This window comes from Juglans regia, chromosome 3 (genome assembly GCF_001411555.2).
Source record: "Juglans regia cultivar Chandler chromosome 3, Walnut 2.0, whole genome shotgun sequence".
NCBI classification, from domain to species: Eukaryota; Viridiplantae; Streptophyta; class Magnoliopsida; order Fagales; family Juglandaceae; genus Juglans; species Juglans regia.
In genome coordinates, this window is record NC_049903.1 from 15,525,778 (window position 1) to 15,537,616 (window position 11,839).

The 11,839-nt window shown below is 37.1% G+C and overlaps 1 pseudogene; it reads right to left on the bottom strand.

Annotated features, from left to right (window-relative positions):
• Positions 1-8,493: 8,493 nt before the first annotated feature.
• On the bottom strand, positions 8,494-10,118 carry LOC108995263 (annotated as a pseudogene).
• Between the last annotated feature and the right edge of the window lie 1,721 nt (positions 10,119-11,839).

Sequence of the window (11,839 nt, forward strand, 5' to 3'; positions counted from 1 at the left end):
AAACCATCCCCAACTATCCTTTAACTCTGCATCCACAATGGCCATGGCAATGTGGTACATGTTATCATTTGCATCCCTACCAACAACACATAGGAGCTGTCCCTTAAATGGTCTTTTGAAGAAACAACCGTCCAAACCAATCAATGGTCTACAACCAGCCTTAAAATCATTTCTACAGGCTGCCAATCCTACGTACATCCTTTGAAAAATAGGAGGTAACTCAAGAGCTATTTGTTCCACCCTAATTAACAAACAACTACATTGGTTTCTTTGTTTCAGGTTCTCACAATATTCCTATACCTTGGCATATTGTTCTCTATGGCTGCCAAATATGATAAACTGAGCCTTCGCTCAAGCACAATACGACTTTATTTTAGGAACTTCCACTCCCCACTTTCTCTTAATCTCATCAGCAAGTGCATGGCACATTAGGTTGGCTTATAAACAGTGGCATCATCTTATCTGCAATCCAGGATGATGTGACAATGAGGTTCTTATAACTCCTACTACAATCATGTCTTGGATTCATAGACTTTATCTGGAAAGTTTGTTGCCCTCTAATCCAAGACCTATAAACCCGGTAAGGACATTCAGGGGTATTGCAAACAACAGTAACCCTATCCCCATCAATTACCCCACCATGATGGACTTGAAATAACAAATTCCTCGTAGCCATCCTACAAAATATTGTTTATTAAATTAGTCATGGACCGTAGTCAATTATTACACCAACTATAAAATAAACAAAAGTAAACTATTGGACCAAGCAAATAAATTTGTGCCTTTTCCTATGCAAGGACCACCTCTGTGTCTCTCTGTCACAACCTGACAACAAAGACAACAACAACACCCCTATGTTATTGTGTTCTCAAACTGGGACAACTAACGCCACTCAGCAATGCACTAGCATCATATTAGGAAGCATACAATATTGGACCCACCCATGTGTAACATTGGACATGGACATCCTTAAAACTGAAATATTTGCCATTCCAAATTACTCAGTTTCACACGAAAAACATACAAATTCGATGAAGACAAAGATGAAGTCATTTCGAGATGGACTCACCTCTACGATACCCATTGCGCGAAGAAGACAGATACCAACTCGATGAAGATGAATGAAAATGTTTGATGAAGCCACTCAGATCAGTGCAAAGGCGAACAAAACACCAACGCGAACATAAATCGATCGATGGTCAATGGTTTTTGAGTTAGGGTTTTCAAATTTTGGATTTGGGGATTTTTGGATATGAAGTTCAGTTTGGGGAAATGGAAGCTGATGGAGTGAGGGGTGATTTTGTCTTTGCATTGAAGGATTAACATGTGAGAAGCACGTGGGTGAATCTTCCGTTCGATTTAACACTCATTATAGACGGAAGGGGGAATTGTGACGTTTTGAAAAGAAGAGAGTCCACTTTGATGTAATCAATAGTTTCGGGGGCACATTGTGAATTGGTTGATAGTTGGAGGGGGCCAAGTGTAATTAACCCATTTTAATAAAATAACGTCATTTTGGTGTAGGGTTTTGTTTTAAAAACCCCTCCCTCCTTAACGTCCCTCTCTCTATCTCTCTCTTTCCTCTCTCAGTCTCTCTTCTAGCTGCCCCATCCAGTTGCCATTGCCCCCAAGCCCAAGTATCTCTCTCTCTCACCTTGGGCACTGAGTGGACAGCCCCAGGGGCCAATCGGCTGCGAACCGTCCAGACGGAGGCACGTGCCCACGGGCGGGCAAGGTAAAGGCCCCATTGCCCAACTCTCCCCTGTCCATGCCCCGAGTGAGGGGGCATGGCTAGCGGCCACCTGTCGAGGGGTGCTACCTTAAATTTATTAGGTTTTTATTATTATTTAGAGATAACATTTAATTTTATATGTTAACAGATTTTCAAATTTTGTAAATGGGCTGAAAGTGGCCCAAAAAATTACAAAACAGATTCTGGGCCTGGGGGCACTCTCCCAAGCCCCTTAGTGGTTAAGGATAAAACGATTTGGATGGAAATTAGTCTTTTGAAGTACAAACTTGAGAAAACCTTAAGAAAATTAAAGAAGGAAAAAAGGCAAGAAAAGAAAACATCATCTCAATTAATTTCTTCAAAACATAGAAAAATACAATCTTTCTCACTCTCACGAGTCTACACAAGAAAACCCCATGGCAAAGGATCCAAACAGAGCAACAAATCAAATTACATTATTGATATTTTACTTCTGCAAAAGAATGAAACTTTCAATTTGACTATATCCCCCCCAACTCAAATAACTTAGAATGTAACAATGAACGAATCAAAATAATAAATTTCTCTCCCACTTTTTTTCATCTGTCCTCTACTACACATGAATCCAAGACAAATTTGTAGCTTTTGTTGACCTTGTACCGATGCAGAACCCTCTTCTTCTTACTCGAAGTGTTCTTGATCGTGAGGACAACTTTCCCAGGTTCATTGGTTCTGAAACTGTTGCGAATAGGTCCTTCCTGAGAGCCCATCTTCTTGGCCTTCTGCACAATGATAGTGTAAGATCCCTTGTCGATCAGAACGGATTCCTCCTTGTAATTCACTTCCTAGCCCAAAACACTCAAATCCTAGACCAATAAATACTTACAGGCAAGAGATATCCTAAATTAATTAATGTGGACATAATTAACGTACAAGAATAGAGAAATTTTACATGAAAACCTTACACCATTCACCTCCACTTAATCAATATGTGATTTGTTATTTTTGTCATTCTAGTTTAATATTAATTAAATATGTGCGTCTTTAGATAAAAAAATTAAATTGATAAATCATCTATTGGTTAGGTGATGTGTGTAGTGTAAGGCATTCTTGTAACATTAATTCTCACAAGAATATGACTGTGCTACCATCAGCTTCACTCAGTGGCATGAAGCGTTAGGAGATAGCATTAAATGGGGCCTCTTCATGTCACAGTGGTCAAAAGGAATGTTGTCCAAAGAGTAATGTGGATGATCACCTATAAAAAGCCACATGAATGAGGTAAAGGGTTAATGGAAGAATATCCATCTCACATACTCTTTCATCTCTTTGATCTCTTAAAGATCTAATATAATCTGTAGAGTTTCTTTAGATAATGATCTCGTCTGGTCTAGTTGGGTGTTCATGTTTATGGCCGGGGAGTGGCTATCAAGACTCATCACATGGGGTTAAGAGAAACTATGTTAACAAGGATTAATTATGTACTCAAGATACCTTTTTACTATATATATAGCATTATAAGCAAATAAAGTCTAAGCCGCTCTCAACATAAGTACTAATCATAGTAACCATTCTCTTAAACGATACGCAATGATGTCCAAATGTTTATCACTATTGGCACATGGTATTCAAGAGCAAATGGTTCTTCTATCATTAATTGTAATACCAAGTGTCATTCTTGTATCATTAAATGTCATTCTTATTAGGACTGTACATTTAACCCGAAAGCCTAACCCGACCCTAAAGTTTCGAATTTTTTGACCCGAATTGAAATAAACGGAAATGAAAGTCTTTCGTTTTACTTTTAAAACACTGTGGTTAGGGTCGGTTAATACCCTATAACCGAAAGAAACATATTTCTCAACCTCCCACTCTCTCGCTTACAGTTTATGAAGGCCATTGCTCTACCTCCCTCTCTCTCATTTTATTCCTTCCACATAGAAGCTCCATTAGTCCCTTGTAGTCGCAGCCCTAGCTCTAGCTCTCTGACCGAAGGTAAGGATTATCTAAACTTGTTGTTGGATTTTGGGTATTATAGTTTTTCGATTTTCAATGTTAAATTCTTGATCCGTGCTCCAAGTTGAAAGTTTTGGAGTGTTGGTTTACAAATATTATTGGCCACGAGCGAGCTTCTAGACTTGTTACAAGGTTAAGGAGGATGATTGAGCGGATGTATAAGTTGTATTCAAAATCCAATGTAGGTTCAAGTAGGGGTCAATCAAGTGTTGGTGAGATTCAAAGCAACATTTCTTATGATAACGATGATGATCTATTCAGTATGTATCACCAATATCAAGCATCAAAAGGTGTGGCACAGTCTAAATCAGAATTGGATAAGTATTTCATGGAAAGTGTTAAGGATTGACACCCGACTTTGATATTCTAATATGGTGGAAGGTGAATTCAAGCAGATATTCGATCCTTGCCAATATACCTCGAGATGTGTTATCTATTCTCTTATCTACTATTGGTTCTGAGTCAGCATTTAGTATTGGAGTTCATGTCTTAGATTCATTTCGTAGCTCATTGGCCCTGACAACAGTTGAATCGCTTATCTACACACAAAACTGGTTGATGTCTCCCTCCATTAATTATGACTTCCGAGGTATAATGGAAGATGTTGAAAGCTACAAGTGAAAAACCGGTAAGATTCATATTTGAAAATTATTTTCATATAGTCTTTTCAATTAATTATATGTTTAACATCATTTTTTTTTCATGTAGAGATAACTTTGAATGAGATCGATTAAAGATTACTTGAAGTACTTTTGGACCAAAACTAGCTAATCCAAGGGTACGACCATTTTTGCTTGCTGATCATGATTGGTTAAGTCAATGATTGGATTATATAGTATTATAATATTATGCATTTGATCCTTGTTTTTTATACTTTCAAGATAATTGATGCATAATCTTCTCTGCTCATATTTGTAATTCGATTTTAAGTATTATGTGGTGATTGGTGATGGTGGATTTCTATTGATTGTTGCTCCAATTGGAGAGGGTTTAGTTATGAATTTTCCTTGTAGATCTTTCGATATAGATGTAACCAGGATAACACTTTTTATGATGTAAGCAGGATATTGTTCTTTTTGGTATAACCAGAAAGCTGCCTTTGGTTGGATTGTTCTTTTTTATGTAAAGAGTTGTTAATAGCAAACTAGTGTCAAATGCAATGGTCTTTGTTTTTCTTACGAAGTTTTGTGATTAGTATTTGGCTATGTTTGACTGTGAAGGATTAAATATGTAGAGACATAGCATACACTCTTGGAGAGTTGAATGGACATAGTTCACAAAAGGATACCAATAAGCATGCAGTCTTTTAGTGATGTTGCAAATCAGTTCCACCACTCACTAACTATTCTCAAAAGTCATGTAATTGAAAAGAAAATCATATTCTAACAATGAGAAGAAATATCGTAACACTCCGTATTTTAGTGTATTTTTTATTGAATGATTATTTTTATTAAATTATATATTAGTTCTCTTGTTTTAAGTCTATCAGATTTTTTAGATGGTTTATTTTTATGATTTTTATTTTGTGAAAATTATTTTGATGTGCTATCTTATTATTAATTATTGTTATGCATTTAAATTGCTTTTCATTTTAAATTAGTTTATTGTTGGCTTTAATTATTTATTTTCATTTATTCACTACATTTGAATTATTTTATTTAAGTTGCTGTTTTGAAATCTTCTTCGTTGGATCATTTTTGTGGCCCAAGATGTGAGGATTGGACCTCATTTCTTTCCCTCAATTTTTCTTTTCCTCTTTTTATTTTCTTCTCCTTTTCTTTTTCCCCCCATTTCTTTTTCTCCTTTCTCTCTCCCCATGCGTGACACCCCCTCTATTCTCTCCTCAGTCCGATTTTCTCCTCCACCCAAAGCGCTGCCGTGCGCTGCTTATGTCTGTCGCCGCCCCTATAGTTCGCATCCCCACCGGCCGGTGACCCCACCTCCCAAATTCCAGCTCCTCTCATTCCGCCGTTCTCCTCCACGCACAGCATCAAGCCGCAGCCTTCCTTGTGTTCCCGCGCGACCTCCGGCCACCATCTTTTTACCACATCAGCCTCGACCTCTTAGCAACCTAATGCACCCATTCTCAGCTCCGATATGTCACCAGTGAAGTACATCCAACTCTATTTCTGTTTTGGACATTTTTGCCTTCAACCGCCCTCTACGCTACCACCCACGGCCAACCACCACCACCATTAGCTTCACCGACATGCCTAAGCCATTCCCTAGTAATCTTGAGTCTTGGATTGTCCCTGTTCAAAAGTGGGTTTTTGAGACCCACGGTCACAGTGCATTTTGCACTATTCCGTTGCTGTGCCGCCACTTCTTGCACCTCCAAGATCCTTCAAAACTTATATTATAGCACTCTAAGTATTTTTCCAAAGAACTTTTGTGATTTAAATGTATTTTTGCACTAACTCATTTCACTGTGATCTGGTTGGTTATGCCGGACTGAGTTTGAGAAGTAAGGGGGTCGGATGGAGTTGTTTGTGTGTTTGGATTGTGTTGTGAATTGTTGGTTGTTGGATAATGTTTCATTTCATGTACATCGCATATTTGCACATTTGATCGTGTTTGTAAATGAAAACTGGGTTTTTCGTGTAATTGCATTCATGTTCATGTGTTTATTGAAAGTTGGGTTTTCATGTGAGAAAGGACTTTTGGGTGCGTGCGTATTACGACCCCAAGCCGAGATGAGACATTATCTCGGTGGAGCTCCTTTGGTCACTTGGGAGCGAAGTATACTGAGTGACGTCCCACAACGGGATCAGACGGGATGGTAAAGCTCTCGTGCAAACTCCGTGGCCCCTCTACTGGAGGGGGCTAGGATGCTTGGCCAGGAACGTGCTGGGTGCGGAACTAGGCATCGCTCGTTACGAAGTCACATGCATGGTCGTTACCCATGGTGTGGCGAAGGGAGCCAAGGTGTGGGATGGTCCCTAGGGGAGATCATGGTGCATACGGTAAAATTGGTTAATGGGCCATTTTCTGGGAAAATGGCGAGTTTTGGATAAATGGATATTTGGGCTATTTTTTGGGAAAATAGCGTGTGTTGGATAAAAGAATTTTGTGTGGGTCATTTTTTCGAAAAATGACAGATTATTATTTTTGGGCCAAAATGGGAGTTTGGCGTGCGTTGAAAAATATTCATTTTTGGGAAAAATGATGTTTTGGACATAATGCATATTTCATCATATGCATGCATAATTGTTGGTTGCATTAATGCATTTTTATTCTCGAGGGTTGTTTGGATTATATTTACCTGCGGTACCGTTTTATGGTAATGCAGATTTTGATGCAAATGATGCTGAGGGCGAGCCTGAGGATTCGCTGGGTGTCTTGATTCCTATGTTCTCGTACATGGGGGTGGGGGCCGCCACAAATACAGAGCCATCTATTGAAAATACAATCAACCGTAGGACATTCGTTACAATGTAAACCCCAATTACATTGAAATTTAGAAATAAATAAATTTTGCAAATTAGTGGATGATCACAACCTCCTACACAAAATCACGAAAGAGCAGTGGAATAGACCATTTCAAATTTTTTGTATAAAATAGCAATCAGATTTTTCTAGATCATTATTAAAAAAGAAGAAGAAGAAGAAGAATTCGGGTCAAAATACTCGTTTCTTCCAAAAGAGTTTTTGGGTCGGCTAATCGACCAACCAGAATGTCTCTAAGTCGGGTCGGGTCAGAAAGCCAAAGGGTAGAAAGCTAAGTCTCTTTGACTATTTTTCCGAGAATCAGATCTTGTCTTAATTACCAAATCGGATTTGATTATGTCTTTCTTTCTTAAGGGCTTGTGGTTCATTACACCAAAGGCTTTCAGTGAACTATTGAAGCTATCGAGAGAGCTTCGCGCTTGCGATGTTTTCCTTCAGATGGTCAATTTCTTATATATATATATAGTAACCACTTAAATGAAAATACTACTAAAAATCGAATTGGATGTAAATTAAATGAGAAATAACAAGTCCAAGGTAAAATAAAAGAAAGAAGCATTAACGAACACATGATGAACAAAAATTATCTCAATAAATCTTTCTAAACATAAATTACATAGAAAACAAATCCCTTTCACTCTCACAAGTCTCTAGTGCATGCCAACTAAATAAGGTTAAACAATCGATGATGATGAAACCTCATCATGTTATTCCACATCACTACCGTTTGATTATTACTTGTTCAGCCAGTAGCTATATAGCTTATCATGAATATAAGCAACTGTCAACAATTTCCAGAATTTTCCCTTTTTTAGGATATCTCATACATATCTTTTAGCCTACTAAAAGTGAGAAAGTTTCATGTAGTAAAAATTCTAATTATTTAATTTGAATTTAATGGTTTAAATTTAAAAAATTCTAGATAATAAAATACCCTAAGAATTATAGAGGATTTTAAAAATCATATTTTTATATAAAATTTTATCCCACCTAATCTTTACTAAAATCGCAAGATATCCAAGCATAACGCGGTAAAATATTGACAATAATGATCCGTGCTGATCATCATCTTCTTCTTTTTAATTGTTTTCCCCTTCTCACTGGCTAGCAGTGCCCATCAATGTAAAAAATGCTGAAAACGAAAGCATTATTAGCGCTTATGACCGGAGATATTTTTCGAAGACTTCCTTTTTAAAATCTCATAATTAATTAATTAGCAATTGAGTCTCGCTCATGTATTCATAACCAAATTATAAACCAACGGATCCAAAATATAATTGATATAAATAATGAGAAAGATTTGAACATGATAATCATGATCACCGGGATGAAAGAGACGGGATGCTTTGTTCATTCCTGAAGAAATTAGTGGGATCGACCATGGTCTTCACATGAACCAACCTGTTAAAGTTGCTCTTGAAATATTTAGTACCCCATATACTTGCCCGTCTATAGCTTGTGTTGCCTTCCTTACTATTTGTTCCTATGTCAAGGTCCCTGTAATTGATGTATGCAGCTCTTGGTGATTTTGAAACATAGGCAGCCATGTAACTGTAAAGCCTCCTGATCCAACTTATCTGCCTCTCGGATGCCGCAATTCCTTCTTCTTCCCAATACACGTTGTCTAGGATTTTGTAGATGTTACCAACTCTATGTGGGAAAGGAATTGCAGATTCTGAGATTTCACTCATTCTTCCCCCATACGGAATCATCACCAAAATTGCTTCCTCGGCCTCTTTTTGGTAAAATCTCTCCCAAATCCCTTCCAAGCCAACTTCTGGAATAGGTTCCATCACGTAGTTAGATCTTGGTTTGAAAAACGTTGGCCTTGTTAGAGGAGTCCTGATTAGCAATACTTAGTACATCCAAGGATTCCCCAGTTGGAAACCCGGCGAAATAAAGGGTAGATTCAATCCAGCTCATTTCAGTGCAATCTTCTCTTACCAAAGCCAGTTCAGGGAAGCTTTCTTGCATCAATGAAAGGAGATTATCTATCCCTCCGAGATACAAGGACATAAATGAAGCTTGTATTGTTCTCCTCCCTTCTTGGCTAGAATTGGCAGCAGTTGAGATGACGAGAATTAATAGGTCTTCATCAAGCTTGTCTGCAACATATTGCCACCGATGAACCGGCTTGGCTGCATTTTGTTCCATGTTCCTATTAACTATGAATACTGTCACAGTTGATGGAACATGAAACAACTTGATTTTCCACGCAACAATGTCTCCAAAGCTGGCCCCTCCACCTCCTCGAATGGCCCAAAATAGATCTTCTCCCATGGATTCTCTGTCAAGGATTCTGCCCGTAACATCAATCATTTGGGCGTCAGCAATATTATCTGCAGCAAGGCCATATTTGCTCAACATGGTGCCGTACCCTCCCCCACTGAAGTGTCCACCAACACCCACAGTCGAGCAAACTCCTGCCGGAAAGCCAAAGTTTCTACTTTTCTCGGCAATCCTATAGTATACTTCACCGATAGTGGCACCGGCTTCAACCCATGCAGTGCCATTTTCTACATCAACATTGATTGAACGAAGATTTATCAGATCGATTATGAGAAATGGAACATAAGAAACATAAGAAAGGCCCTCAACATCATGACCATCGCTTCTAACTCTTATTTGCATGCCATGATTTTGGGAACACTTAATGGTTGCTTGAATTTGGGAGACATGCAATGGCGTAATAATGACTAGAGGTTTCGGGGTGGCAGGTGTTGAGAATCTAGGATTTTGTATGGAGAATTCCAATACAGAAGAATATGAGGAATTGGCGGGGGTGTAAATGACTTGAGAAATTGAGGAGGTGGAGTTTCCAGCTTGAAGGGTCAGGCATTGAATTAAGGACGTCTTCATAAGTGTGAGCCGAAGTTGCCCATAAAAATGAGAAAATAATTGTAATAACAAATGGAACAAGCACTGAAGAACTAACGGGCTTCATTTTTGTTTGTGTTTCTGTGCTAAAAACAGGATGTGAGCTTCCTTATTTATAGTGTTATGTGGTGCTTATAACAGCTGTTGCTTATAAAGTACATATGTTTTAACTTTGCTGGAAACCATGCATTCCATCATGCATCCAGCTGATTGGCCTGGGAAAGATCACGAATTCCCACAATAAAGAGTCCAAATTGCAGGGCGATTTGACAACATAGAACTTTGACAATGTTTATTTTAAATAAATGAAATTTTTATAAAATAATTATAAAAATATTGTCGTCTTGCAAAAATATCTTTATTTTAAATCGTGATTATGAAAAGAGTAATACTTATCATCCATGTTCTCATAATCTCATAATGTAGTTGCATTAGATGATTAGACTATTTATTATATTTTATTTATAAATCAATTATTTAATATAACATCATGAGATGATGACAAAATGAATGATGAGTAGAGTTTTTCTTATGAAAATGATTGTACTTATTGTAACTAAAATCATGATGAGTTTTATATGGCTTCTAGAATGCTTAAAAAAATAAATAGGAGAAAGTCATCTCAAAGCATTTTTACAAATTATATATATATATATATATATATGAGATAGAAATGCTACAATGAAGCCTTACCCTACACACATCTAATCGACAATGATAGTAATTTGTCATTTTTATCATTCTAATATATTTAAACATACACATATTTAAGCGTTAGGCCAATAGAAGAACAAAAATGACAAATCACATACTGATTAAATGAATGTGTCATGTGGTATAAAGCTTCTATATAGAATTTCTCATATAGATATATATATATATATATATATATATCGATTTGAAGTTTGTAGTTTGCATAAGGATTTGAAGTTTGCATAATGCACTGATCATTAATCTCTATAAGGACTTTTCAAAGGTCCACCACTACAACATAAAAGCTCTTTTGGGACGGAAATTTTCATCCCAATAGATAGCCATTTTGTCCCAAAATACTTTTTGGGATGAAAAAAAATCGACCCGAGCTCATTCCAACAACACTGTGCCAAAAGGTATATTGGGACGAAAAATCATCATTTTGTCCCAAAAAATATCTTTTGGGACAAAATTTAAGGAAACCATTCGAACATGTTCGAACGGGAATTTCTTTTGTCATGGTTGAAAGTCGTCCCAGAATATCATTCGAACGGAAAAAATTTGACTTTCAAACAGTAGTAACGTGATTGAACGAATGCAAAATACGTTCGAACAAAAATAAATTCGTTTGAATAGTATGAATTTAGCTTTGCGTTTGAACGTTAAAGGGTCAGATCGAATGGTATATGGGTTCGAACGGTATAAGTTATGTTCGAATACTACGGAAATAAATGACGCTGAACGTTGTGTGATCGTTTGAACTCTACGAAAATAAATTACGTTCGAACATTATGCTAACTATGAGCGTTCGAATGTTATTTTTTCGTTCGAACGATAACTTTTTTATTTAAAGTCAATAATAAAAAACCAAATAGATATTCATAATATTTGAAAAAATACATTAAAAACTGTTTAACACTCACAAAAGTTTTATAATAAGTGCAAACTAAATAAATAATTGTGAGACTGGCATTGTTCGTACATAAATAGATAATCCTAAAATCTGTACGCAAAAAACCATCAAATGCTTGGAGGCTTGTACTGTTGCATAAGCTGCTGCATTTGGAGTTGCATCTGTCTTCTGAACTCTTCTTG